Source organism: Pinus tabuliformis, chromosome 8 (assembly GCF_031772625.1).
Source record: "Pinus tabuliformis cultivar Carrire ecotype Pingquan chromosome 8, CPIR1, whole genome shotgun sequence".
NCBI lineage: Eukaryota > Viridiplantae > Streptophyta > Pinopsida > Pinales > Pinaceae > Pinus > Pinus tabuliformis.
This window is the reverse complement of record NC_142294.1, coordinates 1398826046-1398846238: the sequence shown is the minus strand read 5'-3', so window position 1 is coordinate 1398846238 and position 20193 is coordinate 1398826046.

Here is a 20193-nt window from a genome sequence, read left to right as displayed (position 1 = left end):
GCCTTCCAGGATGCTGTGTGCCTCTTTCCACCCTTCCTCTTTCTTGTTATACAGGAAGGAACCTAGCTGACTTCTTACCTTCAATTGTGACTTCTTGTTTCTACTCTGAAAGTGAAGGTAATCTGAGTTCCCAAACTGCCTGAAATACTCTAAGGCAAAAAGCCTCATGGGGACATACCTTGGCAATCTAAATGGGTTCAATTCACAGCCATATATCCTAATGACTGTGTGGTTCTGGTAGAAGTACCAGTTGCCAATATTGTAAGATTTGTTCAAATGTAGAATCCTCTTCATTTCATCGGTTAATCTAGGAGGAGGAGTACCTTGCAGAGCTGTTAGGGCCGGATGAACAAATAAATCAATAAACTCACAGTATGTATAGGGTGATACTGAGGTAAAATGAAAAACAGAGGTCCAGAAAACAACTGATCTTGGGCTTCCTTGGGCATTGAGTGGCCTCAAAGGGACAGAGAAGGTAGCTGGCTGATAGAAAAGGAATAAATGATATATATAGGAGGAGTACCTGAACAGTCTCTCCCTTTTCAAATTCATGAACTGATCATGGATTTTCTCTGCTATGTAAGTTGCATAATCATACTGCACAGCTGGAGGCTTACCAGGGGCAAATATGGACAGCATTGCCATTATGCTTTCATCTACATCTTCCAGCCCCCTGAATCCTAGGACATAGCCAATTAGATCCACCAACATTCTGCCCAACTCATTCAGACAATGGTACCCAATAGGAGGGGTTCTGACTGTTTCAGAGCCTGGTGTGACAAACAGTTGGTTGATTTTGACAATCTGGTCACTGGACAGCTTGATCCCTGTGTTAATCAGATTCTGCATGGACAGAGGGGTCAATTTCTTGGCTGTATTGAAGCACAGCATCTGGTTTATGCTCTCTGGGGTGATCTGGAACAGGACTAGGCCTGTGGGGCTCATGACTGCTCTTTGGCTGGGGTCATAGCATTCCTGACAGCTATAAATAAGCTCTGGCATTGGATTGACTTGGGGAAGGTTGTATATGGGCAAATTTGACTCCCAAATCCCCAAGATATCTGCCCCACTGAGGTGCTGGGCTCTTAATTCATTCAACATTAGCACATTGTACTTGGTTCCCATGGGGAACCAATCCAGCATTTGGTAGTCCATGTCCCCCAGGGCTTTCCATGCTAATTCCTGGTGAGGGGCATTGATGGGCTTAATATTCAGTGCAATAGGGGTCTCCATAGCTCTTCAAGTTGCAATAATTGCAGGTAGACAGGTGGAATGGTAAAACACAGTCTGGAGGCAGTTTTCTGTGGAAACAGTTGAGGTTTTGAGTATTCAAGGGGAATTCTCTCAATAGCAATTGAAATACTACTGGAGTCTAGTGACAGAACTTCTCTGTGGCCTAACTGAACTCTCCAATCGGGTGAATTATGTCTATTAGGAGCTCTGCCGGGAAAACGCAGAATTACAGAGGTTTTATGAGGATTGCAGGTTTCTAAAGCTCTGCAGGTACTTCTTGGCCCTCACAATGACAATGGTGGATGAACAAATGGAAATGAACGGTGCAAATATCGTTTTTATGGTTCTATTATCCCTCTGAGCAATTTTAAGCTTAATGAAGGTCGTATGGAGGGCGAGACGGTCTAAATACCTGTAATTCGACGAGCAGAGGTTGAAACACAGGTGCACAGTTGCTGTTTGAGGAGGTCGCCCGGGCTAATTGACTGGTTGGCAAAAATTTGAGTTCAAACGGTCATGCAGAGCATTCAGCAGAAATCACAGTAAAAATGGTAAAAACACGGGAAAATTGGTAAATATGGGTTATTTTACCAATTTGGCGCTTTTTTCTGCTGACGTCAGCATGACGTCATTGGTGGGTCATGGTGAGGTGACGTCAGTTGATGTCATCGGGCGACGTGGCAGTGGGTGACTGGTCAAAGGGGAGGCGAGGTGGCAATCCAGTCAGCAGTGAGGTGGACCCATACGAGAGGCAGGTACGAGCAGGCAATGACGTGGCGGCGAGTCAGCGGCGGGTAGGTGGCGGTCAAACTGCAGCGGTCACGGTTAAGGCCTTAACCGCCGCGGTTTCTCGGGGCGGTTTAGGTACGGCGCAGAGGCTGTCAGAGCGGGCTCCGAGATGGTCCATCGGTTGACGCGTGGAGGAGGCGTGACAAGGCGCAACGTCACTTTCCCGGAGGTTAACGTGCCGCCACAGGAAGCGCTCCGATATTGATGTGGGCCGTCGGATCTGATGGGCTTGATCCGACGGCTGGCGGAGGAGAAAAAGGCGCGTTTGATAGTGCGGGCGGAAAAATCAAACTTTGTGGGTTTTATGGTTTTTTTTCAAATGTTTTGATTAACCAACCATGCGGTAGGATTGGGAAACGTGCCAGAGGCGGGTATTAGCCTTTGCAAAGGTTTTATATGCCAAAGGGGTTTGGAGAGGGGTTTTATCAGTGCAGAGGTGATTTGAGGGCAAATTGACTTGCAGCAAAGGGGAAATAGGGTGGAATAGGTTCACCAAAGTGGCCAGATGCCATTTTGGTCCCTTTTGAACAATACACGGCTATTATGCCTAGGGGAGGGAATATACATAAGATTTGGGGTTTTATACACCTTAGTGTTAATAATATTAGGGGTGGGGGTAAGATAAGGGAGGTTATATAGTAGAATTAGGAGTTAATATGAATGAAGGAGGGGAATTAGAAAGGGGGTGTTAGTGATAGACTAGAGAGGGAAAGAAAAGAAGTTAGTGATGCTCTTTGCTGTGAGTTCATGGAATTCACCACTTTGTTTGCTGATAGATTTATTGCCTTGGCAAGAGACCTATTGATGCCTGTGTAATGGTGATCATATTCTTTCTGCAACCACAACTGCCTACCCAACTATTTGCCTAGCATTTTTTGTTTCTTCTTGGAGGGGCACTTGGACTTGCAACCCTCAATTGCCTTTTCTTTTCTTTGGCTTTTTCCTTTTCTCTCTATATACTTCTACCCTTATGTCTTCCAAGGTCCCAGATTAAACTTTTGGGAACCTTTGCTTCTCTACCTGAACTACTTGTCTGCCAAGATTAAGCTGTTTGGACAGACCTCTTTCTCTATTCTACAACTCAAAATTGAAACATGGCATGATCCAGATTAGACTGTTGAATCATCCACAAAATTTGAAATAAGGTCCTCAATACTTGAAACACTTTACCCAGCTCTTGCTTTCTAGGAAATATGGGATCTTTGGGATACCAGAGCAGAGCATATTTGGCTTTTCTCTTGCCAATCATGAAATATGAAACCTATTACTATAGGTATCCAACAGTGGCTCCACATGGGGATGGTTTTTCTTTTGAAAGACCAAGAACAGCAGGTCAGATTGCCTTATTCCTTGACTGCCTATCTTAATCTTTGAAATTTGCTGCATATAATCTGTCAAAATTGTGTGCCTTTTCTTGGAGAACCTCTGATTCTATCTGCCTGTTGCTGCTAGGTGCAGCATTTGGGAAAACCTCTTTATACAATTTAAATCAGAAAGGAATATGTACAACTGCATATATACAATGAACCTCTGAATTTCTATCATAGTGAACAGTCAAAATAGTGCTTCAGCATCCTGCCATTGACAGGACCTTCATCCATTTCAGTTACAGTCAAACTTTTTAGGAAGTAGGTGTTATTACCTTGTACTGCTTGGACAGCAAATGGTCCTTTCCATAAAGAATCAAACTTCCCATGTTTTCCTTTCTCTTCTCTTCTTGCATCCCACTCTAAAACTTTGTCCCCTACATTGAAATCTTCTGCTTTAGTTCGTCTATCAAAGGCCTTTTTCAGTTTCTCTTGTAGTATCTGCACTCTGCTGAAAACTTGTTCTCTGGTCTGCTGTAAACAGATTATCTGGTTAATCCTTCTTTGCATGTCATTGGGCTCTGCTTGGCTTTCTTGTAGAAGTTTCATAACCGGCACTCCTAGTGATGAAGGAAATCTGGCCTCTAATCCATAGACTAACTCATATGGGCTGGTCCCAATTGATCTTTTAGTGGTTAATCTGTCTGCCCATAAAGCATTTACTAGTTTCTTATGCCAGTTCTTTTTGTTCTCTTCCAGCACTTTCTTTATGATGTTTATCAGGCTTTTGTTTGATGATTCAGCAAGACCATTTCCTTGAGGATAGTAAGCTGTAGAATGGCCCAGGGTAATGTGAAATTTATGGCAGAAGTTCACCATCTTCTTGGATCTGAAGGCAGCAGCATTGTCTGTTATTATCTTGTCTGGGCAGCCAAATCTAGCCAGTATATTGTTCTCTAAAAATTGAATGATTACTGAATCATTTGCTTGTCTGCATGGGACAGCTTCAATCCACTTGGTGAAGTAGTCTGTTGCTGTCAAGATCCATCTGTGTTGTCCTGAAGATGAGGGATGAATTTCTCCAATGAAATCCAAGCCCCATTGTTGAAAAGGTCTCTCTGTTGCAATGGGCCTCAAAGGAAGTGGCAGCAACTGTCTTTTGCCTTCAAACAGTTGGCACTTGTGGCATGATGTTGTGAATTTCTTCACATCAGAGAACATAGTGGGCCAGTAATAACCAGCCCTTAATATCTTGTCTACAGTGGACTTCCAGTACAAATGTCCACCACAGTCTCCAGCATGGAATTCTTGCATGATATTGTCAGTTTCACTCTCAAGAAGACAGTGCAGCAAAATACCTTCATGGTTTTTCCAGAGTAGATTCTCATCTATCACACAAAATTTAGATGTTTTCATTTTTAGGAACCTAGACTTAGTTCTGGACAGTCCTGGGGGAGCACACAGGTTTTGTAACACATAACAGATATCAGAGTACCATGGAGATTGTTCAAAGGCTACATTGATCTTTGGAGTCGCCAGCTCTGTTTCACTGTCCAGTTGGTTGATATCTAAGGCTTGGAAATTTGCTTCTGTCATTAACTTGGCCAAACCTTGCCCTTTTATCAGCTTTGTAGGCTTTATTTCAATGTCAAATTCAAGTATATTTGCAATCCATTTTCCTCTTCTTCCCTCTAAGTTTTCTTGTGTGAGGATGTCTTTGACAATAGGACTTGGTACATAAGCCACAACATGGGAGTAAAGGATGTAAATCCTAAAGTCTTTGATAGCTTTGATTAAGGCATAGGCTTGTTTCTCCATTATTTGGTACTTTAGGGGGGCATCTCTAAGAGCTCTGCTGAAAAAAGCAATGGGCTTTTCATTCCCTTGATCATCTTTCTGTAATAAAATAGCAGCAATAGTATGTTGGGAGGAAAAGGAGAAAATGATAAAGTCTCTGTCAAACTGAGGATTAGTTAACACTGGGGTTTGAGTCAAAGCCAATTTTATATTTTCAAAAGCTTGTTTTGCTTCAACAGTCCATTTGACCTTTGAATCTTTCTTTAGCATATTGTTTAGTAATCTGATTAACTCTGCTAAATTTGGGATAAACCTTCTCAAAAAGTTGATTTTTCCTAAGAATCCTTGCAGCTCCTTGACATTCCTTGGGTGAGGCATTTGTAGGATAGCTTGTATCCTATCTGGATCAATTCTTATGCCATTTTTCGAAATGATATGCCCTAAAAGTTTCCCTTCTTCCAAGCCAAATAATGACTTCTTGGGGTTTAAGGAAATACCATATTTCCTGCATGTTATGAAGATTTGTCTTAAATGTTTCAAGTGTTCTTGGTCAGATTTTGAAAAGGGTGTAAGATCATCTAAGTAAATGACCAAGAAGTCATGAATTTCCTTTGCAAAAGCAATGTCCATTGCTCTTTGAAACGTTGCCCCTGCATTTTTCAATCCAAAGGGCATCTTCACATACTTGAAAGTGCCCCATGGGGTAGTAAATGCAGTCTTGTCTTGATCATCAGGGTGCACCAGGATTTGATTGAAGCCTGAGAAACCATCCAACAATGATATTCTTGAGGCCCCTACTACTCTTTGAAGGATGTGGTCCATTTTGGGCAAGGGGTAGTTGTCTTTGAGTGACACTAGGTTCAAATTCCTTAAGTCTACACAAAGTCTAATCTCACCAGTTTTCTTTCTTGTAGGGACCAAATTTGAAATCCATTCAGAAAACCTGATTGGTGCTATGATACCAGCTTTGAACATTTTTTGTAATTCCTTTTCAATGGAAGGAAGAAGCACAGGATTTATTCTTCTCAATTTCTGTTTGAATGGTTTTTGATTAGGCTTGAGGGGAATGGTGTGCTGGATAACAGAGGTATCATAAGACTTCAAGTCCTCATAACCCCAGGCAAAGACATCTTGGAACTCTTTAAAAAGATCAATATATTTGGGTTTTTGGTCAGGGGGCAAAGCAGCAGATAGCTTTATTATTTTAGGCTTGTCAGTGGTACCAATGTTACATTCTTCAATTGTTGCATCTAATGGCTGCATCTTTGGTTTCCTGGGGACATCATTTGAGTCAAAAATATCCTCTAGTGGAGTAAGACCTGCTGGAAGAAGATTGTCTTTGAGTTGTATGATTTCATCTTCAGCGTTGCTCAGCTCTTCACAGTCAATTTGGTGAATTTGCTGAATGTTTTCTTTGTTGAAAATGGTTGGACTGAGTAATTGTTTTGCTGTCCTAGGTGACATTGGGTGAGCAGATTGTTGAAACTGTAATTGTGATTGACTTGCTCCATCAACTATTTGAGATTGACTTGCTGTCTCAAGGTCAATATTTAATCCTGTAAACTCTTGTTGCAAGGTTAAAAAGTTGTTTATTTGCCTGTCATTCTCAAATACTTGCCACTCTTTGACATTGTTTGGAATAGAAGGCCTATATTTGACCTCTGCTGTGAAACAATTGTTGGGTTGTAGTGGGAATTTGAAGGTGCTGGCAAATGTTGCCAAGCTGTGAGCATGGAGATTGTGGCCCCTTGGAATCTTTGTGAGAACAAACTCGGAGAAAGTTTCTAGTATTTCAATTACAGCAGACCTATAGGACCTTAATCTTTTGTCATTGGTGACAAAATCCCCTTTTACTTGTTGAATTACTAGATCAGAGTCCCCCATGATTGAGAGGCTATGTGCTTGTAATGATTTTGCAATCTTGAGACCTAGTAGCAGAGCTTCATATTCTGCCATGTTGTTAGTGCATTTAAAGTTCAATCTATAAGCCCGGCCTTCTGCACAGCCTTTCTCTTTGTTATGTATCCATACTCCAGCTCCTGCCCCTAACTTGTTAACTGAGCCATCAAACTCTAGGACCCACAGACTATCTTGCTGGTCAGGAGATTTTAAATTCTTTTCATGGGATGGCAATGTGAGCATGAGTTGAGGTTTCTTTTCCCATTTGTCTCCTAGGATAATTTCATCATTTGTTTGACAATCTTTGACAACTAGAGGAGGGTCAATGGGTATTGTTGGGCTGATTGAAATTTGGCAGGTGCCACTTGTTTGATCAATGTTTTGTTCTTGTATGGGTGTTTCGGTTTTAATGTCATTGTTTGAGAAGCTTGCGCTGTCATTGAAGAGGATGAAGGAGTCTATGTCTGAATGGACAGCATATATTGGGAAATTTTGAGGCTTTTCTTCACTGCTGACCATATATTTCATGAGTGTTTCCCTATAAAGTCTTTTTGGTTGCCCAAATACAGAAATGGTTGCATATGACATGTCCAATTGCAGGGAGCCTTGGAGTTTGGCTCCCCATGATCTTGATAAGAGCATCCCATATTTGGGTGGGATATCCGCAACAACAACATCCATTAAAATGGTTTTGTTGGGAAATTGAACCAAGGACACACATAAATCCTTAATTAGGCCCAAGCATTTGACTTGACTAGAATCAAAAGAAAACAGGTCTTTGTATGGTCTCGTGATGTCTAAGTTTAACCTTTCCATGACCGCTTTTGGCATAAGGTTGTGAGAGGCACCTGAGTCAAACATTGCATTGTGCAGTATTTTGTCATGTATATGCAAGCTGACATAAAACGGTAAAACCCCTGTGACTACTGCTTTTCCATCTACCTCTGGGCCAAACAGTAATTCTGGAGTGTCATCTAGCACATTTACATCATCTTTGCTGTTGGTGAGCTGAAGGGATTTTTTGATCTGTTGCTTATATATGTCATGCTTGGCTAGCTCTGACAGGGGAATTGCTATCTTTAACTTGCCAATCTCTGTTCCTAGGTCAAAGGGTTTATCCACCTGAATTTTAGAGTCACGGATAGCAGTCCTTTCTTTGTTCATTGAATCTTCTTGTTGGATTTCATCTTGATTTTGGAACCTGCCCCTTATGTTGATGTCTTGAGGGGTAATGTTCGGATTTGGGTGGGAGGATGAGGTTGCCGTGGGCTGTTGTGGTGTGGACAGTAGTTCAGTGACCTCCTCAACCACTACTTCCTTTGCAGGCAAGTTTGTTTTGTCATTAGGTTCAGTGACTAAGGTTTCTTTAGATTGCTGTTTCTCCTTTACCTTCTCAGGCTGATTTGCATTTACAGTCTGACTTCTTAGTTTGTATTGTTTATGGACTTCATAGACGGCAGTATCATACCCTTGTTTAAAGTCAAAGGATTCTCCTGATTGTGTTTGGAATGTTTTGCTTTCATCCTCCTCATGGTCTTCTTGTGTTAAGAAAACCTGGCTTTTACCATCCAGACCTATTAAGTTGATCTCAGGATCTTCATTGAGCTGATTAGCTGAGGAAGTTTCTGCATAATTTTCTTGAAAAGGGGGTCTGATATCTTGGTCAGCACCTGTCTTTCCTATATTGGGGTTCTGTGTTCTCCTAAAATTTGGGTTTCTAGGAGGATTGTTTTGTGGTGCCTCCCATGATGACTTTCTTTCAACTGATTCCACTCTTTCACCTAGTCTTTTCATGCTGTTTAGTATTGCATCCAACTTTTGATCAAAGCCTGAGGGCTCTTCTTTGAAACCAACCTTCTTTTCAAGCTTTGCCCTGTTTCTTTTGGCAATTAGGTTGGCCTCTACAGTGACTGCAACTCTTTGGGCTTCTGCGAGGGTTGGAGGGTCTCTTTCTCTCAACTGATAGGCCATATCAGAATCAAAACCATCAGGGAAGTTATAAAGGGCCAAATCAGGAGGGGGCCTTAAGTTCTGGGGGATAGCATTGTATATGTTGTTAAACCTAGCACAATACTCCAAAACCGTTTCTTGGGGACCTCTTTTAATAGTGTTATATTCACCAAGTATATGGTGCGGATCTCTCTTTTTCTCCCATCTGTTGGTAAATTCCTGGTATAGAACTTCAGGGGTTGCAATGGAATTTGCATTTAAGGATCTAAACCAAGTTCTGACATCCCCAGTTAAGCTTTGAACAAAAATTCTCATCCTAACACTGTCATCATCTATTTCATAGGTCTCAAAGTGGTCTTGCATCTTCTTAGCATGCTGGGTAGCTGTCAAAGGGCCCTGGGAGTCAAAAAATGAGAGTCTAGTTTGGTAGTCTTGGGGTAGAGCTGGAGCATTGGCTGGTATCTGCAGAGGTGCATATCTGTTAGCCATATTTATGGGGTTTATAGGGTTAATAGGAACAAATGGGACAGCTGGGATCACAGGTATAACAGGGGTAACAAGGGGGAAACTGGTTGAAAGAGTATGTGCAGATGGTGAAGATGGGAGAGGAGGGCTTTGAGGTGTTGATGATGAGCTAGGGGAATTAGGTGTGGAACGGAAAAGGACTTTACAAGGAGTTGGAATGAGGATAGGTTGGTCTAAACTTATATCCAAATCAGCAGGCTTCTCCTGCTTTTGCTGTCTCCTTATGTTCTTTGGTATGATATTTGGATTATCAACAATGATGGGTTGATCAGGGTCAGGGTTTGCCCTAGTGTGCCTTGGGTTTCTTTTGGGAGCCAGCTTCTAAGTATTCTTTTAGAACTTTATACAGAGGGTTTTGTATGTACAAGGACTAGGTAAGAATTCTGGAATGACTATATATTTTTCAAAGCTAAGATGAAGATTCCCTAGTTAGCTCTTCCCTAAAGCTGTCCCTGTGTTTATAGAAACAGTCCTAAGGCCTCTTGGCTAGTTTCAGGCTTGATAGTAGCTTTTGAAAATAGATAGTAATTGAAAAAATCTTAAGTCCCCAGTGGAGTCGCCAATTATGTTAACACCCAGGTTGTTCCCTATGACTCCCAAGGGAATACGGCCGGGGTAACCACTAACCAATCTTTGGATCACTGTTTCTAGCCAAACTGTGATCAGAGAGGGCTCTCTCTTTATGATTTGTAACTGTTTATGATAGGGTTTTAGGCTAGCTATTATGCACTGGTTTTGTTTATGTTTTGGTTGATGAAACTCCTTTTAGATTCTAGTGATGTAGTTTTCAGAGAGGTTGAGTACCATTGGGCAATGGAGTCTGTGGCTATATGTGTTTGAAATTTTGAGATGAAAGATGGAACTTACAGGGCCATTTGAGTGTTTAATAGAACAGATTTTTTATTAAATGACTGGAAACAGGTAACACAAACAGTGAAAGCATTTAAGAATTTTCACTTATTGTCTATATATTTCCAACAGACAACTTTAAGAGGAGAAAGACGGAGGTCTCAGGGGCAAAAATTGAATCCCTGAGAATGCCTGTCACAGTAAAAGACACAGTTTTGAAATACAGCAATTAAGAATTACAATTCTGTCACTGTATCTGAGGAAAACATGTATAATAGCTCAGTTTGAGTCCAGGGTAAACATGGTTAAATCCTGGAACTATCCTTTCACCTTGCTATCAAGTGTAAAACATTTGAACAACAAAAGAGAACAAAAGACTCGAAAACATATAACAAAGAGATTTGAGAATACTTATTGTTTTATGCAACACCCTGGAATCCTGTAATATTCATCTTTCACCACAATACATCAAAGAACACCAAGCCTTGGAAATTCCATTATTCCTTTGTATTACTTCTCTGAAAATATTACAACGAGCGAGAGCTCTTCAAAAGAAAATTGCAACAACCCCTTCAACTGCTGTGAAGGGTGAATATATACTTGCGGTGATTTACAAAATATCTGAGTTCTGAGTTATCTCAGATTTTACATTCTTACCAACTACTTAAGATATTATGATCAAAATTTAATGCAGCATTAATTACAGAGTACAGGCATTTTAATGCTCTGTCAGAAGATATTTTAGCCTTTGGAGACAGCTAAGTCGGTCGAGATATTCTGAATAAATGCTGGAAGATCTGTCTTTAAGGCTTTGTACGCTGTATCCTGGACTTGTCACCTGTGATTGTGACTGTTGCTTGTGGTGAGTCAATGGTCCTGCTGAGTTGGCTCAGCCTCTGCCTCTTCTCTGTAGATATCTTTCTTCAAAATTGTGCCTGCGCATGTATGCTCATTTGCCTGGAGAATTGGCGCTACTGATTCTGGCCTGACAAAACTGTCTGTGTCAAATTTCTCCAGGCATCCTGTGTGGGCAGTTGGTGTGCCAAGATTGCCCCTAGAGTTTCATCTGCTTCTGTGAATTTGAAGAAGTTAGGTGGTGTATCAAACAGATGGTCAACTTCATTCATGAGGAAAAATAGGTTCTCCACCCTGTCATACATACTCTGCCCGGTGGCTGGCCCTGGTTCTGCTGAAGTGCTGGGCGGTTGTGCAATCTCTGCTACTGCCTGGGCATCAATTCTCTTATTGTAATTGTCCAGGGTGAGCAGTCTTCCTACACTGCTTAAAATGCTGGGGAGGCCTCTGTTTTGTAGTGCCACGAACTTTTCCAGGAATCTGTTGATTTCAGTTTGCATATCCTGTGTCCTCCTCTCCAGTGTTCCAACCAGGTTCCTCAATGTTATGACTCTCTTGGCTACAGCAATTGTTTCTGTCCTGTTGGTGATTCCCATGACAGCTAATTGAGAGCTAGTCTTATAGTTCAGAGTATTGATTATCCTAGTAGCAGCTTCTGGCATGTGTCCAAGGCTTGCCCTGGCCCTCTGTATTTCTCTGTTTGCTTTAGTGATGAGCACCATTTGCTCATCCATGGTCCCAATATATTGCCACTGGTTGGCGATGGACCGCCCAATGTTGCTCCATAGTACTGCTTTCATTTCAGCTGTCACCTTTTCTAGTGCAAGCTCTTTCTCTAGTTCAGCAATTCTCCTCTTAAGAGCTTTTACCTCTCTCTCCTTGGCTACTTCATTCTGTTTGCTCTTGTCAAACTTTTCATTTACCTTGGTCAAGGTTTTCTTAAGTTCCTCCAGCTCTTTCATTTGAGATTCCATAGCTTGGATCTCAGCTTGCAGCTTTTGCATGTCTAAACTAGTAGCCTGTTCTGATGTTGTAGATGTTGTTGCTGTGGATGGCGCTGTAGTTGGTGCTGTAGCTTCTGTTTGCTGAGGAGGAGGAGTGGTCTTTGGAGGGATTTCCTCAAGATTTATTATCACAGGAGGAGGCTGGGAGGGTTGGCCCCCTTTTCTTTGCTTCAGTGTTTCTTGTAGTGCTGCCTTTGCAGCTTCAGTTTGTCCTAGCTGGTCTTGAGTCCTAACCAGCTCTTTGTATAGGGATACCAGCAGATCTGTAGCATCCTTCTCTTGCCTTTGCTGGGCAACTTCATCTATTTGTGGATGGATGGTGGCCGGGAGTTTGATTTTCTTTCTTAGGGCTGCCATGTCTGCATCCCTTATCTTCAGAAGTTCTTGGATGCCTTTGACATCTTTAGGATCATGCCCTATCTCTATAATTACCTCTTCCAAGGACTTGATCCTATTGTCCTTGGCTTGTGATGATGCTCTTTCTAACTCCAGCTGAGAAGCTGTGTTATCCAGGCTGCTCTTTAGTTTATAATTCTCCAATGTCTCATCTGCCAGGGAGGCATACACCATTTCACCAGTTTGTTTATGTAATTCAATCTTGTCCATAGGGTGTATGTCTTTGGCAAGAACCTCCATGTTGGTTCTTAGATAGTCCGAGGTGGACTGAGGCTGCAAAGTTGTGGGCATGAAGTGGCTCATTACCATTTTGCCTTCGCTCACATCGAAAGCAGACATGAGTCTCTGCTGGTTGCTAGGAGCTAGGTTTAACAAGTGATCATACAGCTGCACTTTTATGGGATCACTCCTCCTTTTGATGACAATGAATTGCTGCTTTATACTTGACTGCCCCTTTCTATGTTGACCGGAGGAGCTGACCTCTCCACCCATAGTCATGTCATGTCCACGCTGAGATGAGCTGGCCGAAAGTTCTCCACTGGGTTGGCCCATGCCCATGGCTTGCCTTACTGCTATGTCCTCCTCTTGGGAGTCATTCAGTCTTTGTCTCTTCTCTCCTCTGATGAAGGATGAGGTGTGGGGGGTCTCTCTCTCCCTTTTCCTGGTCACATCCTCCTTCTGTGGTGTTTGGAGGACTGAGGTGTCTACATTGGTGTCTGTCCTGGGAGGCACCTCTGTTTGGGGCTGCTGCTCAGTGTTACTAGGTTGATCTGTCCCCTTTTCCTGCTGCAAGGGCTGCTGTTCACTGGACTGTGCTTTTTCTTGTTGCTGCCCCAGTTCTTGCTGTTCCATTTCTTCTTGCTGCTGTAGCAAGGTGTCAACTTGTTCCTCTGTCAATACAGGTGGCTGTTCCACCTGTTTACCTTTGTCTTTGCCTGCTGCCTGGGATGTCTTGTCAGTAGTTTGCTGCTGTGCTGCTGAAGATCTAGCAGCTGTTCCAATTTGCTTTCTGTAGGAGAGGGGCACCTGTCCACAAGTTTCCAAGTCAGCTTCTTTTTGCACATTCCTAGCTTCTTTCTCAAGTAATTCTACCTCAGTGACTTGTTCTACTAGTGTACCCTCTTCCCAATCTAGTGCATTGGCATACTGTTCAATTTCAGGTTGTCTTTTATGTGCATAGTTGCCCAATTTGTATCTAATTCTCCTGAGGGAGATAGAATGATTGGGGTCATAGGGAATCCATTCAAAACTGGTCTGCAATCTGAGGCCTTCCAGGATGCTGTGTGCCTCTTTCCACCCTTCCTCTTTCTTGTTATACAGGAAGGAACCTAGCTGACTTCTTACCTTCAATTGTGACTTCTTGTTTCTACTCTGAAAGTGAAGGTAATCTGAGTTCCCAAACTGCCTGAAATACTCTAAGGCAAAAAGCCTCATGGGGACATACCTTGGCAATCTAAATGGGTTCAATTCACAGCCATATATCCTAATGACTGTGTGGTTCTGGTAGAAGTACCAGTTGCCAATATTGTAAGATTTGTTCAAATGTAGAATCCTCTTCATTTCATCGGTTAATCTAGGAGGAGGAGTACCTTGCAGAGCTGTTAGGGCCGGATGAACAAATAAATCAATAAACTCACAGTATGTATAGGGTGATACTGAGGTAAAATGAAAAACAGAGGTCCAGAAAACAACTGATCTTGGGCTTCCTTGGGCATTGAGTGGCCTCAAAGGGACAGAGAAGGTAGCTGGCTGATAGAAAAGGAATAAATGATATATATAGGAGGAGTACCTGAACAGTCTCTCCCTTTTCAAATTCATGAACTGATCATGGATTTTCTCTGCTATGTAAGTTGCATAATCATACTGCACAGCTGGAGGCTTACCAGGGGCAAATATGGACAGCATTGCCATTATGCTTTCATCTACATCTTCCAGCCCCCTGAATCCTAGGACATAGCCAATTAGATCCACCAACATTCTGCCCAACTCATTCAGACAATGGTACCCAATAGGAGGGGTTCTGACTGTTTCAGAGCCTGGTGTGACAAACAGTTGGTTGATTTTGACAATCTGGTCACTGGACAGCTTGATCCCTGTGTTAATCAGATTCTGCATGGACAGAGGGGTCAATTTCTTGGCTGTATTGAAGCACAGCATCTGGTTTATGCTCTCTGGGGTGATCTGGAACAGGACTAGGCCTGTGGGGCTCATGACTGCTCTTTGGCTGGGGTCATAGCATTCCTGACAGCTATAAATAAGCTCTGGCATTGGATTGACTTGGGGAAGGTTGTATATGGGCAAATTTGACTCCCAAATCCCCAAGATATCTGCCCCACTGAGGTGCTGGGCTCTTAATTCATTCAACATTAGCACATTGTACTTGGTTCCCATGGGGAACCAATCCAGCATTTGGTAGTCCATGTCCCCCAGGGCTTTCCATGCTAATTCCTGGTGAGGGGCATTGATGGGCTTAATATTCAGTGCAATAGGGGTCTCCATAGCTCTTCAAGTTGCAATAATTGCAGGTAGACAGGTGGAATGGTAAAACACAGTCTGGAGGCAGTTTTCTGTGGAAACAGTTGAGGTTTTGAGTATTCAAGGGGAATTCTCTCAATAGCAATTGAAATACTACTGGAGTCTAGTGACAGAACTTCTCTGTGGCCTAACTGAACTCTCCAATCGGGTGAATTATGTCTATTAGGAGCTCTGCCGGGAAAACGCAGAATTACAGAGGTTTTATGAGGATTGCAGGTTTCTAAAGCTCTGCAGGTACTTCTTGGCCCTCACAATGACAATGGTGGATGAACAAATGGAAATGAACGGTGCAAATATCGTTTTTATGGTTCTATTATCCCTCTGAGCAATTTTAAGCTTAATGAAGGTCGTATGGAGGGCGAGACGGTCTAAATACCTGTAATTCGACGAGCAGAGGTTGAAACACAGGTGCACAGTTGCTGTTTGAGGAGGTCGCCCGGGCTAATTGACTGGTTGGCGAAAATTTGAGTTCAAACGGTCATGCAGAGCATTCAGCAGAAATCACAGTAAAAATGGTAAAAACACGGGAAAATTGGTAAATATGGGTTATTTTACCAATTTGGCGCTTTTTTCTGCTGACGTCAGCATGACGTCATTGGTGGGTCATGGTGAGGTGACGTCAGTTGACGTCATCGGGCGACGTGGCAGTGGGTGACTGGTCAAAGGGGAGGCGAGGTGGCAATCCAGTCAGCAGTGAGGTGGACCCATACGAGAGGCAGGTACGAGCAGGCAATGACGTGGCGGCGAGTCAGCGGCGGGTAGGTGGCGGTCAAACTGCAGCGGTCACGGTTAAGGCCTTAACCGCCGCGGTTTCTCGGGGCGGTTTAGGTACGGCGCAGAGGCTGTCAGAGCGGGCTCCGAGATGGTCCATCGGTTGACGCGTGGAGGAGGCGTGACAAGGCGCAACGTCACTTTCCCGGAGGTTAACGTGCTGCCACAGGAAGCGCTCCGATATTGATGTGGGCCGTCGGATCTGATGGGCTTGATCCGACGGCTGGCGGAGGAGAAAAAGGTGCGTTTGATAGTGCGGGCGGAAAAATCAAACTTTGTGGGTTTTATGGTTTTTTTTCAAATGTTTTGATTAACCAACCATGCGGTAGGATTGGGAAACGTGCCAGAGGCGGGTATTAGCCTTTGCAAAGGTTTTATATGCCAAAGGGGTTTGGAGAGGGGTTTTATCAGTGCAGAGGTGATTTGAGGGCAAATTGACTTGCAGCAAAGGGGAAATAGGGTGGAATAGGTTCACCAAAGTGGCCAGATGCCATTTTGGTCCCTTTTGAACAATACACGGCTATTATGCCTAGGGGAGGGAATATACATAAGATTTGGGGTTTTATACACCTTAGTGTTAATAATATTAGGGGTGGGGGTAAGATAAGGGAGGTTATATAGTAGAATTAGGAGTTAATATGAATGAAGGAGGGGAATTAGAAAGGGGGTGTTAGTGATAGACTAGAGAGGGAAAGAATAGAAGTTAGTGATGCTCTTAGCTGTGAGTTCATGGAATTCACCACTTTGTTTGCTGATAGATTTATTGCCTTGGCAAGATACCTATTGATGCCTGTGTAATGGTGATCATATTCTTTCTGCAACCACAACTGCTTACCCAACTATTTGCCTAGCATTTTTTGTTTCTTCTTGGAGGGGCACTTGGACTTGCAACCCTCAATTGCCTTTTCTTTTCTTTGGCTTTTTCCTTTTCTCTCTATCTACTTCTACCCTTATGTCTTCCAAGGTCCCAGATTAAACTTTTGGGAACCTTTGCTTCTCTACCTGAACTACTTGTCTGCCAAGATTAAGCTGTTTGGACAGACCTCTTTCTCTATTCTACAACTCAAAATTGAAACATGGCATGATCCAGATTAGACTGTTGAATCATCCACAAAATTTGAAATAAGGTCCTCAATACTTGAAACACTTTACCCAGCTCTTGCTTTCTAGGAAATATGGGATCTTTGGGATACCAGAGCAGAGCATATTTGGCTTTTCTCTTGCCAATCATGAAATATGAAACCTATTACTATAGGTATCCAACAGAAACCACGCGGAAAATTGAAGAAACAAGAGCTCCCATGACATAAACATAGTCGCATCCAAGGAGAAGATTGAAATCTAAAGGACCTTGGACTACCATCATGTCTATACAAACGGTCTTTCCTCCCAAAGTAATAGGGAGCTTCGGGAGGATCCCTAAAGGTTGACTGGTTCCTCCATTGAAAGCCAACAGATTTTGTGTGACAAGCACAAGCTGTGGGGAACCCAAAGCTTGCCAAGTAGTAGAGGAAATGATGCTAACAGACACGCCTTCATCTAATATAGTACCAGGTACTACCATATTATAGGCTTGTACTATGATCTAGAAAGGCACATAAGATGGGAGGCGGAAAGCAATCAATGGACCCCAATTGAAAGACACGACAAAACTACTTGGTGGGGCTATCATATGATTGCCCCCATGTTGTACAGGAATAGGAGAAGGACACTCCTTAACAACTAGGATGGGAGGGTCAGAAAAAAGCCTCTGATAACCAACAGGAAGTTGGGGTTGAGGAGTTGTAAGGTTTCTAAAACATTGGAAGCTTTATCCATAAGAGGACAAAGGTGAAGAATATGCTCTCCTTCACATAACCTAAAGGGGAATCTAATCTTTCCCTTCTTCTTACCAGAGCTAACCGAGGGTGTAGCATCGACATGATCTCCAGAGGTCGATGGGGATGGTCGATCCAGGTCTTGAGACCATACCTCTAAGACTCTAGGAGATCCAAGACAGTATCGAAGGAGATGGTCTCCCTTACACAGCCTGCAAGGGAATTTGACCTTCCATGGAGGATCAGAAGGTTTGTCTACAAGAGGTGCATTTGGAGTAATAGCCACATGGTTGGCCTCTCGCTTATCTAACTTCTTCTTCTTCTTCTTCTTCTTAGCCTCATGGTTATTGGATTTTAAACTTTCATCAAGTGAAGTAGAAGAGGAGGGTAAAGAAACAGGGGAAGAAGGGGAGAGGTCAACCTTAGAATCATCGTGACGTGATTCGAATGAAGGAGACATTTGGACAAGAGTCAGGACACTCGGGACCACCGAGGTCGAAAGCAACCAAATAGGTAAACCAATGGTTAACCCAGGGAGGGACAACGTTGCCATATAAGAAGCACCAACATTTCCAAAAGAAGGAAAAGGAATAGAATTCCCATCCGAGGGGAACCCTTGACTGGTGGACTCTGGAAATGTTGTCATTGAAATCGACCCTAAATAAATACTAAGGAAGATAACTTTAACCAGGAATATTTCGTGGGAAGTTAATTTTAAGACACTGAAACAAAACTTTGCCTTTTCGTATTTTAAGGGTCGAGAAAAGGATGAAAGGTGACTCTATCACTTTCGATTGGAAACGAGCTGTTATGAAACCAGCGCAAGAAAAGATAGAAAAGATAGATCAACGCCTTAGAATTCAGCCTCTTCGAGGGGGCAACCTCCTTTACATTACATAAATGAACAATTCTTGGATGATACAAATGAAAAGACCTCCTTTCTATATATAGGAGTCTAAGGGGTCATAACATAATCAGAGCCGACATAACAATAATAATGTAAGGGCACAATAATAACAATAGTGGGCTTCTGTGGGGCACATTATTAACAATATGGGCACTATATGGGTACATCAATATAATAAGTGGGTTGTACTAATAACAATAAGGGGTTACACTAGTAGTATAGGGGCCTAACATGCCCCTCTCCTTCAAAAAGCGTTGTCCTCAACGCTTGAGTAGTTCTTGATGCTTCTGTATAAAATTCTTGTCCTCCCATGGGGAATCTTCAGCGGATAAGTTCTTCCACTTGATGAGATACTCTGAAATTGATCGATTTCGTAGTTGTCGGGTTCTTGTTTCTGTGACTGCTCCAGGTTCCAATATGATTTTTCCTTCCTTTTCAATATCTGGCAATACTGTTTGAATTGGGATCTTTTGCAACTTTTGAATAAGTGGCCATACTTCTTTGTCCTTCTTCCATTCATCCCTTGCTTCATTTATCCAATCTGGTTGGATAATAGAAATAGCACAAAACAATGCTTCCACATCCTCATCCTTGAAGAGTCTTCCCATTCGGTAAGGTCGCCATTTTTTAAGTGCATGTAGCATTGCCAAAATTTCCTTCTCATAAATAGCTTGCTTTAGATGTAGCAGTAAAAATACCCAATCGCCTACATCAAAACATTTTTCACTATGACGTTGATCTACCTGTTGTTTCATTTGATTTTGCACCGAAGTGGCGTTATCCTTTAAAAGTTGGAGAACTTGTTGTTGATGCTCGATGTGATCTTTCATTGCTTGAACCTTTTTCTTCTTGATATGTCCTTCTATCTCTGGAGTTTGAGAAGTGGTAATTTCTTCCAATCCTTTACAAGATATGGTCGGATTCATTTCTTGACGCTCGATGTGATATTTCACTTCTTGAACATTTTTCTTCTTGATATGTCCTTCTATCTTGATAGTTTGAGGAGTGGTAATTCCGACCAGTGAATTACAAGATATGGTTGGATTCATTTCTTCTTTCTTGATGTGATCTTTCACTTCTTGCACCTTTTTCTTCTTGATATGTCCTTCTATCTTGAGAGTTTGAGGAGTGGTAATTCCCGCCAATGCATTACAAGATATGGTTGGATTTATTTGTTCTTCATCTAGGCTTTGTTCCTGGAGTATATCTTCTTCTTTTGACCTTTCTTGCTCCTTTTCTTCTTGCTCTTCACAATCTATGTAGAATAATTTCTTCTCAACACACTTATGACCTTTAGTGTATTTGCTATCACAATTGTAACAAAGTCCTTTTTCTCTTTTTTCTTCCAATTGTTGTGGTGTAACCCTTGTAGGTTGTGGAAGGCTAGGAGAAACAACACGTCCATCTTTAAAGTTGTGAGGGGTAGACTTCCTTGTTGCCATAATTTTACTTTCAAATATGTCACAAAGCCCTTTTACTCTTTCCAATTGTTGTGGTGTTGCTCTAAAGAAGGTGTTTCTCTTTGTATCCTCATAATGTGCTATCATTTCCTCCGTGAG